Source organism: Chionomys nivalis, chromosome 3, assembly GCF_950005125.1.
Source record: "Chionomys nivalis chromosome 3, mChiNiv1.1, whole genome shotgun sequence".
Classification (NCBI taxonomy): Eukaryota; Metazoa; Chordata; class Mammalia; order Rodentia; family Cricetidae; genus Chionomys; species Chionomys nivalis.
Window position 1 is genome coordinate 63907894 of NC_080088.1, and position 22481 is coordinate 63930374.

The 22481-nt window shown below is 44.8% G+C and overlaps 1 pseudogene; it reads right to left on the reverse strand.

Annotated features, from left to right (window-relative positions):
* Positions 1-8763: 8763 nt before the first annotated feature.
* LOC130871289 (phosphoglycerate kinase 1-like) lies at positions 8764-21796 on the reverse strand (annotated as a pseudogene).
* Positions 21797-22481: the final 685 nt, after the last annotated feature.

The following is a 22481-nucleotide window of genomic DNA, read 5'->3' on the forward strand; positions in this document are numbered from 1 at the left end:
AGCGGCATGGCATCTGCCCCAGAGAGGAGAGGAAATGGCATCTGAGCTCACTTCCTCTTCCTCCCGCATTCTGTTCTGTTTACTCCAACCACCTATGTTCTAACCTATGAGGGCCAAGCAGTTTCTTTATTTTTTTAACCAATGACCTTCCTCCATCACTCCACTGTGACACACTCATACTTCACCAAATCCCAATTCTTTATCTGCCTTCCCTTTCTCCATTGCTCCCTGAGGGCAGAGACATGGCTGTTTTGATCATTGTTGTAGCTTGGGGTTTGCAACAGTGCCTGGCCCAGAGAGTGGGAGTGCTGTGACCAGCACTGTTATTTGGAACTGCCAGTTTTATGTTATGCAGCAGATGGCTCATGGGGGAAAGATTGGCACTGCCTAGATGTGTTTCGGTGGTATGAATATGGGTAGGGTGCGGCGAGCTTTGAAGTAGGGAATGGAGAAGTAAGAGAAGTTATTCAACATATAACATATTCAACATAGTAAGCAAATTTGAGAGCTATAAGTAATAGCAGTGTTGAAGGGGAGGAAGCAGTTAGCATGACTTTAGAGTCTCTGTTGGAGGACTCTGGTGGTGACTGGGCCATTAACTGAGAGGGAAAGAGGGAAGAGGATTAGATTTTGAAAGGGGAAAAATGTGACCAAATTTCTCTGTCATCCAGGCCCCCCCACACACACACCAGTTAAAAGGTGATGAGTCCAGCCCCCCCCCACACACACACACCAGGTATATAGGAACACACACACACACACACACACCAGTTAAAAGGTGATGAGTCCCAGAACATGTACCTCACCCAGCCTTCAGCTCTAGAGCGCCAGAGCCCTGCCACAGACACCAGACTCCAAAACTCCCTCATGCAAAACCTGCCCGTGTGAACTGAAGCTTAGTCACAAAGCCACTGCCACAGTCTCCGGATGGCCAGATCCTCTAGTCCTCTTAAATTATATCAGCTGAGCCCAGCCTGGTTCTCCCAGAATCCCACAGTCTGCCAGATCTTTGCATTCTGCGTAAACACAGCATGAGCTTACGGTTTGTCCCCTGCATCAGGGCCAGCCCTGACACCTCTGAATCACTCACTAGTGTCCTCAACTCAAGCAAACATTTGCTTCTGTTTCCCTTGGGATACCAGGCACTCTGGGTTTGGTTCTGTGTCATACAATAGAAGTTTCTCTCACTCAATCCCAGGATGCCTTGGGCCTCCTAAATACTAAGTCAGGGGTTTGTGATCTTGGGGGCCTGTGGATTGTGCATTGTGATAGTGAAGTTATGTAATTATATTGAGTTCTAAATATCCTATAGAAAGGAAATTATTGTACTGGGAAGATAGCTTAGTCAGTAAAGTACTTGCTGTGCAAACATGAGGTAACCTCCCTCCCAGTACCTGGAGGGTTGGGGGAGTCACGTGTAGCAGTACACACCTGGAACCACAGCTGGGGAAGAAAAGGGGTGGAAGCTGAGACAGGCAGATCTCCTAGGCTCTATCATCAGCCAGTCTAGCTGGGTCAGCAATTTCCAGGTTCAGTGAGAGGCCCCTTTCCAAAATGTAAGGCAGAGTACAATTGAGGAAAACATCTAACATTTATTACTGCCCTTCACATGCAAGCTTAGAATGTACATGTGTACCTGTATGTACTTGTACCTGCACAGAACATGTACACCCAAGAACACACACACACACAAGTTGTTGTAAAGTATTTGGGAGTGATACCCACTGGTCATGGGTTGGATTCAATTTTGTTGTGTGGATCCACGTGACTCTGGTAGTTATTCTGGCTGTGTGCTTGTGTTAACTTTACATCACTTTGACAAAATGCCTGAGGCATCAACTTTTAAGAAGGAACAGTTTCAGAAGGCACATGGTTTCGGAGGTTTCAGTCCACGCTCACTTGGTCCTATTGCCTTGGGATTCAGCAGGATAGCCCGCGATGGTGGGATCACACTGCAGAGGAGGTCTGTATCCTCCTGATGACTGGGTATCAAACAGAAAAAAAAAGAAAAAGCTGGGGTCCCTTCAGTATCATGCCCTGTAGTCAGAGGCTGCTCATTCATTCCTGGCTGCCCAGATCCGAAATCATCACACAGAAACTTTATTAATTGCAACACTGTTTGGCCAATGACTCTAGCATATTTCTAGCTAGCTCTTACATCTTAAATTAACCTATTTCTGTTATTCTGTGTATTGCCACAAGATTGTGGCTTACTGGATAAAATTCGGGCATCTGTCTTCTTCAGCAGCTACGTGACTTCTCTCTGACTCTGCCTTCTCTCTCGCTGTATCTCTTCCAGCCTGATTTTATTCTGACCTGTCATGGGCCCAAGTAGCTTCTTTACTCATTAACCAACAAAAGCACACATACAGAAGGACCTCCCACACCAGTGCTCCCATGACCTGACTTCCTCCCAGTATGCTCCACCTTCTGAAGATTCTCATACCTCCCAAAATCACACTCTATGCTAGAGACAGGCATTCATCACATAGGCCCTTGGGAAATGTCCAAGATCTAAGGCCTAGCAACAGGGTTGTGCTGAGGATGACAAGTAAGGAGGAAAAGAAAAATCCACCAGGCTCTGCTCCCACAGCAGTGTACCTGTGGGGCTGTAACGTCCCAGAGAAGGTGTCTTGGTCGGATGCCCACCAATGTGTGGTGTGGGCTGGTGCTGACTGCACAGCATGCTGGCAAATGGTGGGACATATGAGGGCATGGAACCTGTCACCTTAAGCTTTCCATAGAACTGTTAGACATAGAGCTGAAGGGGGCACATTGGCCATTGTTCTTTGAAACACTGGCTTCTTGCACTAGGCTCATAAACACTTCACACACACCACAGGTTTTCTTATGAATGAGCACACATAGAGTAGGTGGCAGGGAGTGAACAGCCATAGTAGAGAGGATTGTACAGGCTTTAGTTAATCCCAAACTAAATATGTCTCCATATTAGAGAATCTCTCAGCTGGGCTTTTAACCAAGAGCCAGCCATCTTTGAGCAAACAGTGAGTTTCCAGCATGGGCATATGGTTGCTTAGAAAGTAAACAGCACTTCCTGAGTAGCACAAAGGCAAACAGCTAATTGTGGTGGCTCTTCTTGCTTGTCCACCTGACTACATCTGGAATTCACTAAAACCCAAGTGGCTGGGTAGACCTGTGAGGGATTGCTTTCTTAATTACATCATTTGAAGTGGGAAGACCAACTTTGAATTCAGATCTTTTGAGGTGGGAAGGTCCACCCCTAATTTGGGCCACACCTTCTCCTGGTAGCCTACGTAAAGGACATGGAAGAGAGAAGCTTGCTCTCTTGGCCTGCTTGCTGTCGCTGGCAAGCTCACTCCTTCACTGGCATTAAAGCTGATTTCCCCAGGATTCCGGTGTATACAGAAGACCAGGTGAGTCATCCGGTCTCATGGACTGAATGACTACTGGATTCTTGGACCTTCCATTGGTAGACTGCCATTGTTGGGTTAGCTGGACCACAGACTGTAAGCTGTTCTAATGGATCACGCGCGTGTGCGCATGCACACGCAAGCACACACACACAGAGAGAGAGAGAGAGAGAGAGAGAGAGAGAGAGAGAGAGAGAGAGAGAGAGAGATAGATTCAATCAGTTCTGTTCCTCTAGAGAGCCTTGACTAATCCACTAACCAAGAACTCAGTTTTCCTAAACAAGGCCCTAGATCTCAGAGCATACTTGGCATTTTTGCTTCCATTTCCAACACCACTGTGGCGCAAGGCATTGTGACTCAGTCTCGGTACCCTTTCCCTCAATGTGGACTTAGCTTCAGAGCCATTTTCAACCCAGTGGTCCAAGCAGCCACAACCCATGGAGCCATCAGGTTTGACACACATAGTTAAATCTAACTGACTACCCTTCTACCCTTCTAATTAGCTGCCCATCCTTGCTCATATATAACCAAACATGCATAGTCAGAAAGAGGAAAAACATACAATATCATAGATGCTACATCATGGAAACGAGCTTCATGATCCACCGACCTCCTTCAACACAGTGGCTGTCTTACCCAACATCCACCCCTCCCTTAATCTGTGTCATGTAGCTCCAAACAGTTCCTATGAAGATGGGCAATTCCTACCTTTACACGAAAGTGCTTTGTTGAAACGCCTATCTTAAGTGGATTGTTTTCTTAAGTAATGATGGGATAATCAGAGGTTTTGCTACTGAGAAAGAACTTGGCAACAAATAAATCACAAAGACAGACAACAGTGCGCCCTGCAAGCAGGATCACCAAGCGTAACTTCTGAGATTAAAGCATAGAACTTTAAAGGCCCCCACGCTGGATCTAAACACACTGCGCACATGGATTAAGCAGTGCTGATAGGATGCTTATGCCTCACATAAGAGCAGCCAGCTCTTAGCCATCTAAAACAAGGCTTTCTGTACATTGCAATTAACTAATTAAGAAGAATTGGGCTTGCCATAGGAAACAAGAAGGTTTGGGGGATAATGTGATTTATTTAAAGAAGGGAAGATGTTGCCAAACCTACTCTGAAAAGGGTGTCTGGTCTTTCTTGCTGTGTCTGTCCCTGTGTTGGGAGCTCCAATGGACAAAGCCAGTCAGATTTCCTCCACCTCTCTCAGAGCTGCACGGACTGGGACCTTATGAAGTCGCCCATGACTTTTTAAAAAAAAATATGTATTTGAACATTTCAGTGCAGAGTTTAGTTACAGGCTTTTTATTCATTTCTCATATATATGCTAATGTTTTTATTAATTTGTGTTTTCATTCATGATAGTCATTTGAAGGTCTCATGCCAATAGCCTGAAATCCACACCTGTCCACCCTGCTTTGTGTTGCTGTCTGTTCATTAGAGTCACAGGAACGGCTTTTAAACACCCTGATGCCCAACGGCATTCCCGGAGTTAAATCAGAATCCCTGCTACTAAACCAAGGAGCCAGCAGCTTTTAAATGTCCCTAGGTGCTTTCACTGTGCCCAGCTAGATGCCACTGTCAAGAAGAAGGAGGCAGGTGTCCTTCTGGACTGTCCCCATTGGCAGGATGCTTCTTGTGCTCTATATTTGACCGTTCTTGACTTCCAGACAGTGCTACAGTGCTGGAGCCATTGATGAGACGTGAGGCTGACTGAAGGCCTCCTCAAAGGGTCCCTGAGAAAGAAAGTGTGGAGAAAAAAAGTACAGTTCTATCCCTGAATTCCTTTCCAAAGATACCTTGCAGCCTGTCATACAAAGTACCAGACACTTGGTGGCTTTAAACAATAGAAATAAATCTTTTCATCCGACTAGAAACTGGAAGTTCAAAATGAAGGTGTCAACAGAACCCCCATTCCTTCTGGAAGTACTCAGGGAAAATGCTTCCTTGGCTCTCCCAGCTTCCAGTGGTGGCCAGCGACCTCTGTCACTCCTCAGTTTGTAACCCGACCCTCTGCCTCCACTGGCCTGTGACTTCTCCCTGTGTCTCTGTGTGTCTCACTATATATATATCCACTGGATTCAGGACTCCCCCAAATCCAGCCAATCTCATCTTAATTTGATTCTGTGGTGGCCTGAATGGGAAATATCACCCATGGGCTCGGGTTTTTGAACACCTGGTACCCCGTTGGTAGCATTGTTTGGGAACATTATTGAGCTTTAGGTGGCTCAGCCTTAATGAAGGAAATACATCAATAGGGGCAGGCTTTGAGGGTTCTAACCCGGCCCCACTTCTAATTCACCCTCTACCTTTGGTGTGCAGGTGGGGCTGTGATTGCTTGGCTTCCTTTTCCAGCTCGCAGCTGCCATGCCTCCCCTGCCACTATGGACTCTCCCTTCTGAAACCATAAGCCCTAATAAATCCTTCCATATGTTGCCTTGGTCATGATAGTTTATCACAGCAATAGAAAAGTAACTAATACAGTTACTCTTCTCCCAGATAAGAAGCCATTCACTGGTCCCAGGAGGTCATGCATTCGAGGGGACATAGTCAACAAGTCAACTGATAAGCCGTCTGTGAGCAATTCTTTTCTGCTTCTAGAATGCAGAGTGGAGACAGTTAGCCAAGGTGACCTGCAAATCTAGTTAGATATAGAATCCTTTCTATGGGGTGGCAGAAAGAAAGCTATCTATGGCTAAAAGAAAAGAATGTGGCTAATTAGATCAGCCTTTCAGAAATGTTCGAGGTTATTGTTTGTTTGGTTTGAAGTCAGACATTGTGATTTGGGGGGGAGGGGGTCCTAACATTTATTTTACGTCTCTGGCCACCAAGATAGTTTCATGTCTGTGTAGAAATAGGAAAGATTTAACACAGAATCGACTTTTCTTTTTCTTACTCCTAGTGAGGGTTGGCAGGCTCTCTGGTGCACAACATTGACGGAAACGTCTTTGGGCTTTTTATTCCCTGTTTAACCTTGGACCTATTAGTGCAGGTGGCCCAGAGAGCACTGTGCAGAGCTGGGCCGATGGTCAGAAAATTCAGTGAATTGTTTCACGCCAGTCACTTCCACTTCCCCTACAACTCCTTTGTACAAAATATCAGGCAGGTTCCCAGGTTGGTTGTTTGCCTTGCTCTTAGGTCCAGGTGTGTTTACAGAACTAAACCATGCTAGGCTTTGAGGGCTAAGAAGAGGCGTTTATAAAACTCCTCCAAGTCCCCAGGGCTCCTGAGCTGATCTAGAGGTCTGGGCCTGGGAATTCACTTCCATTTCTCCCTATCATTTCAGCTGTCACCTTGGAGATGGCGTAGCCCATATGTGCTTCCTTCTGTGAAACGAGGCTCTCGCTCATTGGCTGTGGAGCACCAGGGGAGCAGCTAGAGCAGCGAGGGGATGCAAAATCCCCATTGCCCTCAAGCCACGCCAGATCAGCGCTAAGAGAAGCAGAAGGCGGCAGGTGGAAAACAGAACACAGGAAAGGTTGTAAGCACACAGCACTCTGCATTGGACCCCCCGGGTTCAAATCCTAGATCCCTCCTCGGAGAACAAGAGTTAGAGCTTCTCGAAGGCTGTTTGCTCATCTATAAGATAAAGATTTGACAGCATCTTCAAGAGTCCTGTGGAAGTAACCCAACAGGAAATGTGGTAAGCACAGAGCACTCAGTGAGTGCTCAGTAGGTGTCAGCCCTTACCACCCTGACTGACAGTTCTCTCCAGTGTTGTCTGGGTCTTCAGAGGTCACACTTAGACACACTGGGAGTTAATAGACAGACAGATTAGTGATGCCTGCTGTACTGGCTGGCTGGGTGTGTCAACTTGACATCATCGGAGAGGAAGGAGCCTCAGTTGAGGAAATGCTTTGATCAGATCCAGCTGTAAGACATTTCCTCATTTAGTGATCAGTGGGGGAGGACCAAGCCCATGGTGGGTGGTACCATCACGGGCTGTTGGTTTTGGGTTCTAGAAGAAGGTGGGCTGAGCAAGCCATAGGTAGCAAGTCAGTAAACAGCACCCCTCCATGGCCTCTGCATCAGCTCTTGCCTCTGGGATCCTGCCCTGTTTGAGTTCCTGTCCTGATTTCCTGTTACCTACAAGATATAGTGTGTGCCTGCACACCACCATGCTCCCCACCATGATAATAATGAACTGAACCTCTGAAATTGTGAGTCACCCCCCCCCAATTAAATGTTTTTATTTGCAAGTGTGGCCGTGATCATGGTGTATAAACAGAAGTTTCTGTTCTGCCATGTCCTGCAGCCATTCAGTTCCAAAGAAACACAGAGGCTTATACTAATGATAAACTATTTGGTCTCTTAGCTCAGGCTTACTATTAACTAGCTCTTACAACTTAAATTAACCCGTAATTATTGTCTACGTTTAGCCACGTGACTTGGTACCTTTTAACAGTGAGGCATTCTTATCCTACTTTCTCTATATCTGGCTGGTGACTGTGTCTCTCACCCTCCCCTCTTCCCAGAATTCTCTTAGTCTGGTCATCCTGTGTATATTTCCTACCTGGCTACTGGTAAATCAGCATTTATTAAACCAATATGAGTGACAAATCTTTACAATGTACAAGAGCATTATCCAATCGCAATGGTGTCTCTTCACAACAATAGAAACCCCAAGACACCTGCCTTGGATTTGGACTAGAAGACAGATTCTACTGGAGCTGTATGCAGTGATGGTCATTCTTGTAAGAACAATATTGGGTTCATTTCTTTCTTCCCAAGATCTCATTCCAGGATTCTCCTCATTCCAGGATTCTCCACATAGAAGGCCCTCATCAAATATGGGGTTAAATAACTGGTTAGAATTCTTGATAGTTGATGTTAGGCAATAGGTGAAGGAAAGGGGACCAAAAGTAGGTTCAGAGCAAGATACAAAAATCTCTCTCATCTTCATGATGCTTGATCTCACCCTTTTATAGACCAAGCCATTGCCAGAATTGAAATCTTTTTTTCCCCGGTGGACATCTTTATTAATAGATCATCAACTTCTCCAAATCTACAGCTGGAATTTCATCTTATTTCCATGCCGAGTCATGAACAGTGACAAAGCCAACCAGTGGCTACTCAAAGACGACTAAGCTTTTATAACTCACTTTCTTTTACAGGCAGAATATAAATAGATGCACTCTAGAATGCACAATGGCTTTAGTCACTATGGAATTTAAATGGGATCTTGAAGAATGTAGACAAATCCCGATGATGAAGGAAGGACGAGCTGAGATGCTGTACAACTGTTTAAGGGTTCCTGGTGCTGCATCTCGGTCACTATCTGAATCTTGCACTAACACCAAATGGAGATACGGAAAACACACCAAGTTGACTTAGGGGTTGTGCAGAGGAACCATAGGCAGGAGGATACTAAACATTGCTGAGAGTATCCACCCCAGGAAGGACTTTACCTTCCAGGAGCTCTATACTGACACCACCCCCAGTGTTCACATGGCTGACTTTATCCTCTGTATTCCATTTGGCACAGCAAGTGGCAGTGTCTCCACCACCTATGATAGTGATGCAACCCCTAGAAGTGGCTTTTACCACCTCATACATGAGGGACTTGGTTCCCCTGGCAAAGCTTCCCATTCAAAGACCCCATTAGGTTCATTCCAAACAATCTGCTTGGCTCGAGCCACAACCTCAGCATATTTCTTGCTGCTCTCAGGACCACAGTCCAGGCCCATCCAGACAGCTAGTATACCAGAGGCCACAGTAGCTTTGCCAGTCTTGGCATTCTCATCAAATTTGTCAGCAGTGACAAAGTCAATGGACAAGGTAATCTTCACACCATTTTTCTCAGCTTTAGCCATGAGATCTTTGACAATCTTGACTCCTTCTTCATCATACAGAGAAGTTCCGATCTCCATGTTGTTGAGCACCTTAAGGAAGGTAAAAGCCATTCCACCACCAATGATAATCTCATTGACTTTGTCCAACATATTATTGATCAGATGGATCTTGTCTGCAACTTTAGCTCCTCCCAATATTGCCAGCTTTGTGATGGAGTTCCTTCTGCTCTATCAGCCAGAAACCTGTTGTTTGGATTTGGGCAGACTAGCCTAACAGAAAACCACAGCCCCTAGATTTGCTAGCTCATGCACTGCTGAGAAGTCCACAGAGCTCACTGAAGGCAGAAGAGGAAGATAGTGGGCTAATGTGGAAGATTCCAGAAGGGACCACAAATGCATGGTGTTTGCCAAGACCAGCAGAATACAAAAGCATTATTTTCTTTTTTTTTAAGTTTATTGATTTTATTGAGCTCATTTTTCTCTGTGCCCCTCCCTGCCTCTCCCCTCTCCTTCAATCCTCTCCCAAGGACCCCATGTTCCCAATTACTCAGGCGATCTTGTCTTTTTCTACTTTCCATGTAGATTAGATCCATGTATGTCTCTCTTAGGGTCTTCATTGTTATCTAGGTTCTCTGGGATTGTGATTTGTAGGCTGGTTTTCTTTGCTTTATGTTTAAAAAACACTTATGAGTGAGTACATGTGATAATTGTCTTTCTGAGTTTGGGTTACCTCACTCAAAATGATGCTTTCATTTTTTTTTTTTTTTTTTTTTTTGGTTTTTCGAGACAGGGTTTCTCTGTGGTTTTGGAGCTTGCCCTGGAACTAGCTCTTGTAGACCAGGCTGGCCTCGAACTCACAGAGATTCACCTGCCTCTGCCTCTTGAGTGCTGGGATTAAAGGCGTGCACCACCACCACCTGGCTTTAAATGATGCTTTCCAGCTCCATCCATTTTCCTACAAAATTCAAGATGTCTTTTTTTTCTGCTGTGTAGTACTCCATTGTGTAACTGTACCACATTTTCCTTATCCATTCTTCAGTTGAGGGGCATTTAGGTTGTTTCCAGGTTCTGGCTATGACAAACAACGCTGATATGAACATAGTTGAGCACATGTCCTTGTGGCACCATTAAGCATCCTTTGGATATATAACCAAAAGTGGTATTACTCAGTCTTGAGGAAGGTTGTTTCCTAATTTCCTGAGAAATCACCACACTGACATCCAAAGGGGCTGTACCAGCTTGCACTCCCACCAGCAATGTAGGAGTGTTCTCTTTTTCCCACAACCTCTTCAGCATAAGTTGTCATCAGTGTTTTTTATTTTAACCATTCTTACAAGTATAAGATAGAATCTCAGAGTTGTTTTGATTTGCATTTCTCTGATGACTAACAATGTTGAATATTTCCTTAAGTGTCTTTCAGCCATTTTAGATTCCTCTGTTGAGAGTTCTTTGTTTAGGTCTGTACTCCATTTTTTATTGGATTGTTTTTCTTTTGATGACCAATTTCTTGAGTTCTTTGTATATTTTGAGACCAGACCTCTGTCTGATGTGGAGTTGGTGAAGATCTTTTCCCATTCTGTAGGCTGTTGTTTTGTCTTGTTAACCGTGTCCTTTGCTTTACAGAAGCTTTTGAGTTTCAGGAGGTCCCATTTACTAACTGTTTCTCTCAGTGTCTGTGCTACTAGGGTTATATTTAGGAAGTGGTATCTTATGCCAATGTGTTCAAGTGTACTTCCCACTTTCTCTTCTATGAGGTTCAATGTGTCTGGCTTTATGTGGAGGTCTTTGATTCATTTGGACTTGAGTTTTGTGCATGGTGATAGATATGAATCTATTTTCATTCTTCTACATGTTGATATCCAGTTATGCCAGCATCATTTGTTAAATATGCTTTCTTTTTTACATTTTATACTTTTAACTTCTTTGTTAAAAATCAGGCATTCGAAGGTGTGTGGATTAATATCCAGGTCTTCGATTCGGTTCCATTGGTCCTCCTGTCTGTTTTTATGTCAACACCAGGCTGTTTTCAGTATGGTAGCTCTATAGTAGAGTTTGAAGTCAGGGATTGTGATGCCTCCAGAAGTTCTTTTATTGTACAAGATTGCTTTGGCTATCATCGGTTTTTTGTTTTTCCATATAAAGTTGAGTACCGTTCTTTCAAGGTCTGTGAAGAATTTTGCTGGAATTTTGATGGGCATTGCATTGAATATGTAGATTGCTAAAACATTATTTTCTTGAACCACATTCAATCATAGATTCTTGGATGTAGATAAACCCAAATTAACAGGAAACGTCCCATTTAGTCTTCAGAGCTAAGCTATGGCCATATATAGCTGGGTTTGATTTTGTCTATGGAAATTGAACAGTGAGTCCCCTTGACAGGAAGATGATAACTAGGTCCTAAGACCAGGAAAATAGATGTAAATATGAGAACCCTGGGAGGAAACCCTAATTTGCCCTTCAGGACAGCATAGTGGTTACTTCTGTTATGTCTGCCTCACAAGTTGTCCAATGTAAAAGTAGAGGCAAAACTGAAAAGAACTTGTTAATTACAAAACAATTTCCAAGAAAGAATTTGAGAAATGGAATCAAGGAAAATGTGATGCCTCTCCTCCTTGTTTTGCTTGTGAGACAGGACAGCCTTTGCTGCCCTGAACTAGCTTTGTAGACCATGTTGGTCTCAAACTTCACAGAGATCCACCTGCATCTGCCTCCTGAGTGCTGAGATTAAAACATGCGCCACCACACCTGGCTGACTCTCCTCTTTGTTAGGATGATGGGAGAAATTCAAGAGAAAGTTGTAACATGCTGTGCCACTCCTAAGCTACCCCTAGGGTGCAGCTATATTTTCTAGAGATGCATTGGAGCCTAGAAGAGAGAAGGTTTTGTTGCCTGTGTTGTTACGCTCATGTCTGTCTGTCTTTCTTTCTTTCTTTCTTCTTTCTTTCTTTCTTTCTTTCTCTTTCTTTCTTTCTTTTTTTTCTCCTGGGGTTCTGGGGTCTGCAAGATTGAGCACCATTGGAAAGCCTCATTTAAGCGGCAGGCTGGGACCCAGCTTCTACTATAGGAATCTGGGAGCCTAGAGTAGTCTGGAAGAGGAATCCCTGCAAGAGAGGAGCAGTGGGAAGAAACCATCCCAAGCCCAAGGTCTAAAACATTAATCACAATTTGGACCCTAGGAAACGTAAATGAATGTATTACCTTGTGTGAGGCAAACCCAGTCAGATAGTTCCTGAACTTGTAAATTTGGTAAACGAGGTATGTATTCTGCAACCACGATGACACACTGACCTGAAGAGGTAGAGTTGTGGTTGCCCTTTACTGGGGAGGAAAGGCAGGTCTGAGAGGGGTATGGTGTGCCTCAAATCATTCCTATTTGCTACTGGAATTCTGAGCCGACTCTTCTGATGCCAATGCCAGGCAAGAGCACCAGGGAGACAACACAGTTTAGATTTTCTCAGAATTTGGGTGCTAAGCAGAACTGAGCACATTTTTTTTTTCACAAAGATTGGGAAAGGTGAAGGAGACAAATTTGTAAATGCAAAATAAACCCCAGAAAGCAGAGGTTTCTGTGCACTGAAGCTGTGTAAGCTTGAGAAAGATCAAACAAAATTTAGGATTTTTAGGCTGGGCAATCGATTCCCCATACTTATGCAAGTGGTAGGCATGAGCCTGCTGTGTGACACAAGCCCTGGAGCAGTAAGACCAAACCCAAGAAAGCAGACACAGGAGAGGTCATGAGGACACATGTTCCAAGGTGGTCCTGAGCTGAAGCCTGCCATTGTAGGGTGTGGTCAGTCCATCAGGATGTAGTCAGTCCATCAGGGGGTGGTCAGTCCATCAGGATGTAGTCAGTCCATCAGGGGGTAGTCAGTCCATCAGGGTGTGGTCAGTCCATCAGGATGTAGTCAGTCCATCAGAGGGTGGTCAGTCCATCAGGGTGGGGTCAGTCCATCAGGGTGTGGTCAGTCCATCAGGGTGAGGTCAGTCCATCAGGGTGGGGTCAGTCCATCATGGTGGGGTCAGTCCATCAGGGTGTAGTCAGTCCATCAGGGGGTAGTCAGTCCATCAGGGTGGGGTCAGTCCATCAGGGGGTAGTCAGTCCATCAGGGTGTGGTCAGTCCATCAGGGTGGGGTCAGTCCATCAGGGTGTGGTCAGTCCATCAGGGTGTGGTCAGTCCATCAGGGTGGGGTCAGTCCATCACGGTGGGGTCAGTCCATCACGGTGTGGTCATTCAGTTCATCACGATGGGGAAGGCATGGCAGCAGGAGCTTGAACCAACTGGTTGTATTACATCACGGGAAGCAAAGAGAGGTGGATGCTGAAAGGTACTGGACTTCCTTCACCTCTTCTTCAGTCCAGACTTTAAGCCCATTGAAGGGTGTGAGTTCCTTTTGTTCTTTCCCTTCCTCTATCCACATAGGAAACAGCTCTCAGAAATTCCAAGCCTCTTGTTTACATGCATAGGCATTTACAAGTACCGCCTCTGCAGAGGCCCATAAGTTGTCGATAGTAGTACAGTGTTTTTAACTTAGTGGAGTCATCCTGAAAGCCTGATAGGAATTCGTGTATTTATAAATGAAAATAATATATTTGTATAAGAAAAGCATAATGATATAAAATATTGTATAATAAGTGATATTAATGAAACCAAATTGCTCCTTAGTTTTTTGCCTAAGTCTTGCTCTGGGACGTATCCACGCCAATGCCAGTTCACTTATGCATTCCACCATATAAAAATACCAAAATGTATGTGTACACCCTCCTTTTGACAAATATGAAATTTTCCCAATGTCTTGCCAGTTTTTTGCTGTAATAAATGATGTCATAATGAATATTCATATGTGTACTGTGAATTCTGGTTCTGTACCTAGGAGTAGAATTGCTGTGTTCTGGGGACTGTAACAGTGAGCCCATTGTTAGTGTCTTGCCTGTTCCCTGCTGTCACAGGTGTTCCTCAGGTGTGCTCACCTCGGGAGTCCAGGTTATGGACTCCATGACCTGCTGCCTACTGGCAGGAGGCTGATAGACTCAGGCCCTCATGGATAAGGAGGCTGTGTGTGCTTATGTGCATGGATCAGCCATATCTGACCCAGGTCTCCTGGAGATATACCACTATATTAAAACAACACATTTTATATCATAAAAGTACATAAGTCAAGCCACAGAACTCAGACTACCAGGCCCAATCTAAAATAGGCCACTGCTCTGCCTTTCTTTGTCATGGAATATTAGTTGAAGATGTGTTACATTCATCCATGCTGTGGAATATTAGTTGTATATATGATACATTCATTTATGCTGTGAAATATGTATTTAATGACGCAAAGATGTGTTGCGTTCTTTTATGTTGCATTTGCTTAACTTCGTAAAGCTGTGTTACTTTGCCTGCCTAACACATCTAATAGAGAGTCTAATAGAGAGTGGACCAGCCAATAGCCAGGTAGGAGAGGGATAGGCAGAGCTGCCAGGTAGAAAGAATTACTAGAAGGAGAAAAAAGGAGAAGGGAAAAAAGTAAGAAAGGGAGGAAAGGAGGACACCAGGGACAGCCACCCAGCCACACAACCAGCCACCGAGTAGGAAGGAAAGAAAGGTAAATAGAATAGAGAAAGGGAAAAGCCCAGAGGCAAAAGGTAGATGGGATAAGTTAAGAAAAGCTGGCTAGAAATAAGTCAAGCTAAGGCTGGGCATTCATAAGTAAGAAAAAGATTCTGTATGTTTATTTGGGACCTGGGTGGTGGGCCCCCAAAGAGGAAAAAAAAGACAACTACATTTCTTTTTCTTTTAAATTTCTTTTAGGAGTGTATAACTTAATTTTTCCATTACTATTAAAGTATTATGAGTTCTTCATGTACATTTTAGAAATTTTAATGGGGGGGATGGAGGAAGGGGTTGAGATACATTGTCGAGCATCCCAGATTGGCCTGGAACTTTGTTTTAGGTTTCTTGAGACAGGATTTCTCTATAGCTTTGGAGCCTGTCCTGGAACTCGCTCTGTAGACCAGGCTGGCCTTGAACTCACAGAGATCCGCCTGTCTCTGCCTCCTGAGTGCTGGGATGGCCTGAAACTTTTGATCCTCCTGTTTCTACTCCCCGTGTGCTGGGATTACAGGTGTGAGCCACCACGGCTCCAGGATGTCATCAGTCAGAGATGTTTTCCAGTCACGCGTCAGCCCATTCCTCTAGGTGTTTCCCCTTACATACTTGATATATTGCACATTGATCTTTTGTTGTTGTTGTTGTTTTATTTTTCAAACTCAGAGATCTGCCTGCCTCTTCCTCCCAAGTGCTGGGATTAAAAGTGCATGTTACCACCACCTGGCGTGTAACTGTAATTTTTAATGACTTCGGATAACTGTTCAATTTTAGGTTTCTGTTTTTACCTAGTTAACTATTTCTATACATGGAATATTCAGACTATGGCTACTTTTTGTTTCTACTGATAAACTAGAGGGAGTATTGAGTGCAAATCTTTGATGGCCTTCCAGATACTAACTTATAATTCTCAGAAGGTAATATTAAAACTTTGATGTCTAGGACTAAGGTGTTCTAAAAAGTGGTCCATGTGGCAGACCCATCTCTTAAGTCTACAAAATTTTGCTGACTAACTCATGTCAACTTGATGCAAATTGGAGTCTGGGAAGCAGGAACCTCAACTGAGGAATTCCTTCCATCAGATTTGCCCATGGGCATGTCTGTGGGGCATTTTCTAATGGTGGATGAGGAAGACCCAGCCCACTATGGGCAGTGCCACCCCTAGGCAGGTGGTCCGGGGTTGTTTATGAAAGCAGACTGGACATGCCATGGGAAGCGAGCCAGTAAGCACTGTTCCTCCGTGGTTCAGCTTCAGCTGCTGCCTCCATGTTCCTGCTATGAGATCTTGTACTGAGAAGCCTCCACGAGGAGTTGTAACCTGTAAGGTGAAATAAACCCTTTCCTTCCTAAATTGTTTTTGTTCAGTATCTCATCACTGAATAAGACAGCAAGGCAGGACAAGAATAGATGGCTGACCCACTTCCACCCACCGGCGAATTGGGAGAACTCTACATTGTGGCTCAGATGTGGAGAGGAAATCTTTAGATGTTGGTTCACCCCTGGAGAAAAATGCCTGGCTTCCTCCCAAGCTGTTTGCATGAAGCTGCTTCCTTCCATGAGAACAAATAGGACAGTGAAATAGATGTCTCCTTCTGTGGGAAAGGCACCCTCACGACGAGACTCCTCTAGGAGGGACAGTTGGAACAGGCCACTGGGACAGTAGATGGCATATGGCTTAACATTCTTCAGATTGACCAATAATAGCGACCAAAAAGATACTGGCAAATTTAAGCAGGAAAAAAAAGTAATACTTTTTCTGGATGCTTACTAGCAATGAGGCTAGGACTTACTTTGGAAAGATGGCATATTGCACAGCTGGGGCATGGGAAACCTTTCCTTCTGTATGAATTGCACCTGCTGGCATGGTGGAGCAGAACACTGCCTTGTACAACCGCACACCAGGCCTACATGAGTTTCTCATAAAACTCTCTCTCCAACTGTTTGTGCTGAAAGACCCAGGTTTTAGTATTGTTAGTACTCAGACCCATTGTATTCCAGGACTTTAATTTAAAAAAAAAAGAACATGTTGCTAGAAAAATAAAATGCCTTTGACATCTCAACGGTGTGGGCCTCCATTTAGGGAAACAGCCTTGATCCACAGACAAAACTCTAAATAACACAGGAGATCTTATCAAAACTGCATAGGGGTGGGGATGAAGGAAGGCGTGCGGAACAGCTAGAACCATATACTCCTTCACATTTGGATTCTCCTCTTCTCTGCCTGTTGGGACTCCCAGCCTCGATTCAGAGTAGGGGTGGTGAAAAGTAGACAACATGTTACATTTTACAGTCGAAACCATGAGAGAATTACTGGTTGCTAATTTTAAAATTCCAGAGAAAGGACTTAGTAGCCCAACCCAGGTCTGCTATCACCACCGAAGAGTAACGGGGGTAGTTTGAGTCAAGGGTAGGACATCAAAAACGTTTGCTCTGGGTTGGGGGCATGGCTCTGCTATTAAAGGGCTTGCTGCTCAAGCAAGGGGACCAGAGTTCAAATCTCCCAAACCCACATAACTGTGAAGTGGTCCCACCTTGAGCGGTCAGCTTTAGAAGGCAGAGATGGGACCTTCCAAGCAAGCCTAGCCAGTCATATTGACTAGCTCCGGGTTTAAGAGCCCTGCATCAAAGGATGTTGTGGAAGACAGATGAAAGGTTTCTCCACAGACACACATGTGCATCTGCATGTTGTGTGATATTTTGATGGCATTCTGATAATAAAGCCTGCTTTCAATCAGAGGGCGGAGCTAGCCACTAGCTGACCAAAATTAACCATAGAGGTTTTGGAGGACTGAGGACAGAGTGACAGGATGTAGTAAGGCAGGGCTTAGAGAAGATCTCAGTTTTTTGTTTTTTGTTTTTTTTGGGATGGAGGAACGGAAGAGATAGGAGATCACTGGTCACTTCTTCACCAATTCTCTGATAATTCAGTTTCTTACCCAGATATTTCACTCCCGATTTTTTATTGATAAAGAATAATTAGATAAACGTGTTATCCACACTCATGTGAACACATACATAACACACACACACATGAAATAGAAGAAAAAACACCAGCTCCCTCAGGAATCACATGAATTGGACTGGGGTCACATCTCAGTAGTGTGATAATGTCAGAAATAAGTAGATGTCATAGGCAGAAGATAAAGTAGGTTTCAAATGATTAAATCTGTGTTTTCTTAAATCTATTTTCCAGTAACTACATCATCTGAAATGCGCCCCGGACAAGGTTTGTAGGTCAACTAAATCCGGGGAACACAGTCAGTTTTATTACACTCATAAGGAACCGGAAGGTATACTAGCATTGAAAAAGGCTTGCAAAAAAAAGAAACTGTGTTCAGACCAGGGTTTCCCAAGCTCACTTGGTCACTAAAGCTTTTAATTTAATGCCAGTAACCCTCTGTGGAGTCTGTGTTGTAGCACATTTTGGGAAACCCATCCTAAGTAATAGGCATCCTCCAGAAAGATCTGAGTCATATTCAAGAAATAAGAAAGAAAAACAAACAAACAAAAAGCAATCCTGAGAGCTGTGCATTTATAGAAACTTCTGGTAAGTTATATGGAATGAGTTATTTTAAAGTATAATTTTAACATCACCCAAGCTATCATTTTCTAGGCTCCACATTTTGAGTGCTCAGATGTGTGTTTCTTTTGTTTTTCTTTTTGTTTGGTGGGGGCAGGGTTTCTCTGAGTAACCCTGACTGTCCTGGAACTTGCTCTGTAGACCAGGCTGGCCTCGAACTCAGAGATTCGCCTGCCTCTGCCTCCCAAGTACTGGGATTAAAGGCGTTATGCCACCACTGCCACGTTCCATGTTATGTTTCTTAATGTGGGGTATGTCTATCCATCCCCAAGTCTTCGCTCTCTGAAGCATCCCTTTCCCTGGTTGTCCTTATAGTTGGTGTGATGTCTGGTACCCTGGTTCCTTTGGGTAAGGTATAGCTGTGCCATTATGCGGTTGGCTACTACAGTTCACAAAACCAACTTAGTAGCACGGGGACATCTGTTCTGTCCTGCGTGTCCGTGTAATAAAAGGCCCCAGAAGGATGAGCAATGTGCTTGAGAACAGCATTAACAGCACCTTCCATCTGGGGAAGCTTCAGGGCTAGGCCGGCATTAGTGTAATGAAGGTCTTTGCCTCTCTAATGAGGGCTCAAAACTCCATCCCAGATCAGCCAACCGGATTACAACTGAAGGACCAACAGACATGGTGAAGTGCATGGGTACCCAAGAGCAGGAGACTGATTCGGGCTACCAAGTCTAGAAATACAGGCTGAAATATAATAGATGGGTTTTGATATCACATTATGATGCATGGCAACATAATATCTATGTTTCCAGACTTGGTGGCCACACTGTAGTAAAACCTGTCATTTACATCAAGCAGTCGAGTGCCAAGGAGTGCCGTTATCGGTGCTTTCCCTGCCCTACCTAATTGAATCCTTCCAGCCCTATGAACTGAAGACTGCCATCATTTCCCTGGGAATGGGCAGGAAACTGAGGCATAAAAGGGATTTAGTATCAAGTCCAAGTTCCTCTGTTGGTAAGTAGAAGAACTGAGCTTCCAGCCAGGAGAGACTCATCTGGAGCCCAGCATGCCCAGTTGCCTTCCCAGGAGGGCCAGAGGTCACGGTGCTTCACTGAAGCACAAATAAACACAAATTTGGGGTACTCTATCATACTGTCTTTTCTAAACTATAGACAACGAACGTAACTAGCCTCTGAACAGTCATCCCTCGCTATCTGAGGGAAATAGCCTGCTCCTTTCTGGGTACCCAAATCCACAGATGTTCTTATTTGTAACAGCACCATATTTGCATGTAAACAGGCATATATCATCGTGGGGCTTTAAACCATCTCTGGGAAACCTAGAATGCCCACTACAATGTCAGTTCTATGTAGACAACTGTTGTGTTGTTTATAGAATAATACATGTGTACATGTTTAATACTGGCATAATTTTTAACCTGTGATTGGTCCTCTTCCTGGATGGATTGCAGATATGGAGTTCTGGCTACACTGTACTTCACAGGTGACCCCTCATCACCACCCACTGCAGACAACCAGGCGACAGCTCAGTCTGGCAGATGAAAAAGGATCCCGACCTCCCGAACAGCAGAGCCGTGTCCTCTGTCTTCAGGAGTCTTGTTATCTTAGCTCATCGCCCGTGTTGGGCTGTGTGAGAGCTGATACCATAGATGGCGCCTGATGATCTCTGCCTTTTGCGTTACTTCCTCCTGCGCCTCCTATGACTCTTGTATCATCATTTTCACGGCACGGAAATGCTGATAGATGTCTTTTGACGCTAGGCCTTGAAAGACATTCAAGAGTTGGTCCGTCTTAATCTCTCTTGGATTATCGCTTGTGGGGAGCCGGTCGTTGGGTCACGAGGACACTCCAGCAGCCTCGTCCATAGGCAGTGAGTGCTGTGTCAGCATCCCTCAGCCAGCACTAATTTGCCAACTGCACAAGCAAGCTCCGTGGGAAACAAGCCTACCGCCCTCACTCGCATGATCGTGGACCCCGTTGGCACTCTGACTGCAGTTCCATGGAGATTCCAAACCATGTCCACCTGGGTGAGTCAGTTCTGAATTTCCAGTTGACAGGAATCATGAGGTAGTAAATATCTAAGCGGTCATCTTAGCTACTTGAAAGATTTTTAGCTGTTTGTCGCTGTGGCTGCTGTTTGTCTGTTTGTTTTAATAGGAGAAAATTTATCACGGTTCCAACTTCAGCAAGTGACCTAGGTCTCTTAACTGGAAATGCAATCTTCAAAAAATCTTCAAAACGTTCTCTGGGACTCAGTTTACTCCCTTGGTAAACAACATTCTAGGTCAGCTTGAGGATCAGTCTCAAGGTAACTGATAAACCATTGCAACTGATCTGAGAGAATGTCCTGCCGAAGAATGGACTCCTGGTGCGGAAAGGCTCTTTCATGATGCCCCCGGGCCGTGCAGATATCCGAAGTGTACTTCACTTGTGCATGTAGTCTAGCAAGTCATAAGGACCTGACTTAGGTCCCTGTAACAGCAGCCCCTGAATGACTGTTGAGTATCGCTTATGTTCCTGCTCCACGCCAAGGTATCTGGAAAGGTGTGCCTTTGTGCCCACTGATTAATCCACTAGTAATACCTTCCCCTACTCCACCCCATCCATCGTCTTCACTCCTCTCTTCCTTGTCCCAGGTCCACCCTGTGCCTCTGGAGCATGAAGGCACTGCACTGTGAACAACCCATGGTAGGAGCTGCTTCGGGGAGCTGGCAGAGGCGTGCTGTTAATGGTGTGTTAACCAGATTTCTATAAGGGTCAGGGTTTTCATTATTACATTATAGATCATGACATAAGCAACCTGGGAAGGAAAGGGTTTATTTCAGCTTATAGTTCTACCTTGCAGTCCATCGCTGAGGGAAATCAAGGCAGGAACTGAGGAACCTGGAGGCAGCAGCTGATGCAGAAGACATGGAGATGTGCTGCCTACTGGCTTGCTCCTCATGGCTTACTCAGTCTCTCTTACAGCACCCAGGACCACCCACCTTCCCAGGGGTAGCAGTACACACACATCCATCATCAGTCAAGAAAATGTGCCACAGGCTAGTCTGTCTGGTGGGAATATTTTCTCAGTTGAGGCTGCTTCGTCTTAAATGACTCGAGCCTGTGCCAAGTTGGCATCAAACTACGAGCATGAGGGAGAAATCATTCTTTATTTTTGTATTGTTACTATTTCTAGCATCCATGATTTGACCAGTTGCCAACCTCACATCCCTGAATACAGAATGGGGAAAGAAGTGTGGTCTGTTCTTCCACCTCTGTTTCCAATACCTCTTCCTTCCTTTTGTCTGCTTGACTGTTAGGAAATATCCTTGGGATGTGTCCTCTCTCCCACAGTATCTCTCCTTCGGTCTCAGCCTTCCTCACTGTTGCCTGACTATTGCAAGAGGCTCTCCTCCTCCTCTCCAGATCCTCTTTGCTCCCATCCCTCTTCCACAGTCCCATCGGCACATACTCGGTCGTCATATCGTGCTGCAGCGCCATCCATTCTGAGACTCATCTAAGCTCAATGTAATCAATGAGCTATCAAAGTTAATAAATACACGAGCTTTTGATGACCTGACCCCTGTATACCTCTCTTATCTACACACATACACACCACACAAAACACACACACACACATACATGCTTAGTTAACCCCAGCATACCTCTCTGATCAGCCATGCTTCAGCTTATGTCCCCATGACATTCCTACGCCTAGAAATGCCTTATTCCCAATCACAAGTCTCTCTCCCCTCTCTGTGTATCACTACTGCCCTGTTCCCTGCTAAGTGTCACACCCCAGACCCTCTCTTTCCTTGTTTAATGATATGGTGCTGGGCACTTAATTTTATTGATGGAATACTTACCGTGGGGAATCCTGACTGGCTCTGTATATATCTGGTTTTCCCTTCCCAGAGCCACAGACTCTTCCAGGCAGGCAGGACTCTTTGATGAGTCCCCTATTCTTCCACGCCTAGCACCATGCCCTGGCCATAGGAGAACCTATTTAGATTTAGAAAGGACAGAGTTGTGTCAGGACAGTGGGGTGAGGTCATGGGAATGAAGTGGTCACTGTCTTCTGTGGGTGGCTGAGGTGGGGTGTGAAAGGGGGGTACTAAGGGACAGGAGCCCATCTAGAACCCTCTGCCTTGGCTCAGACTCCTAGAAC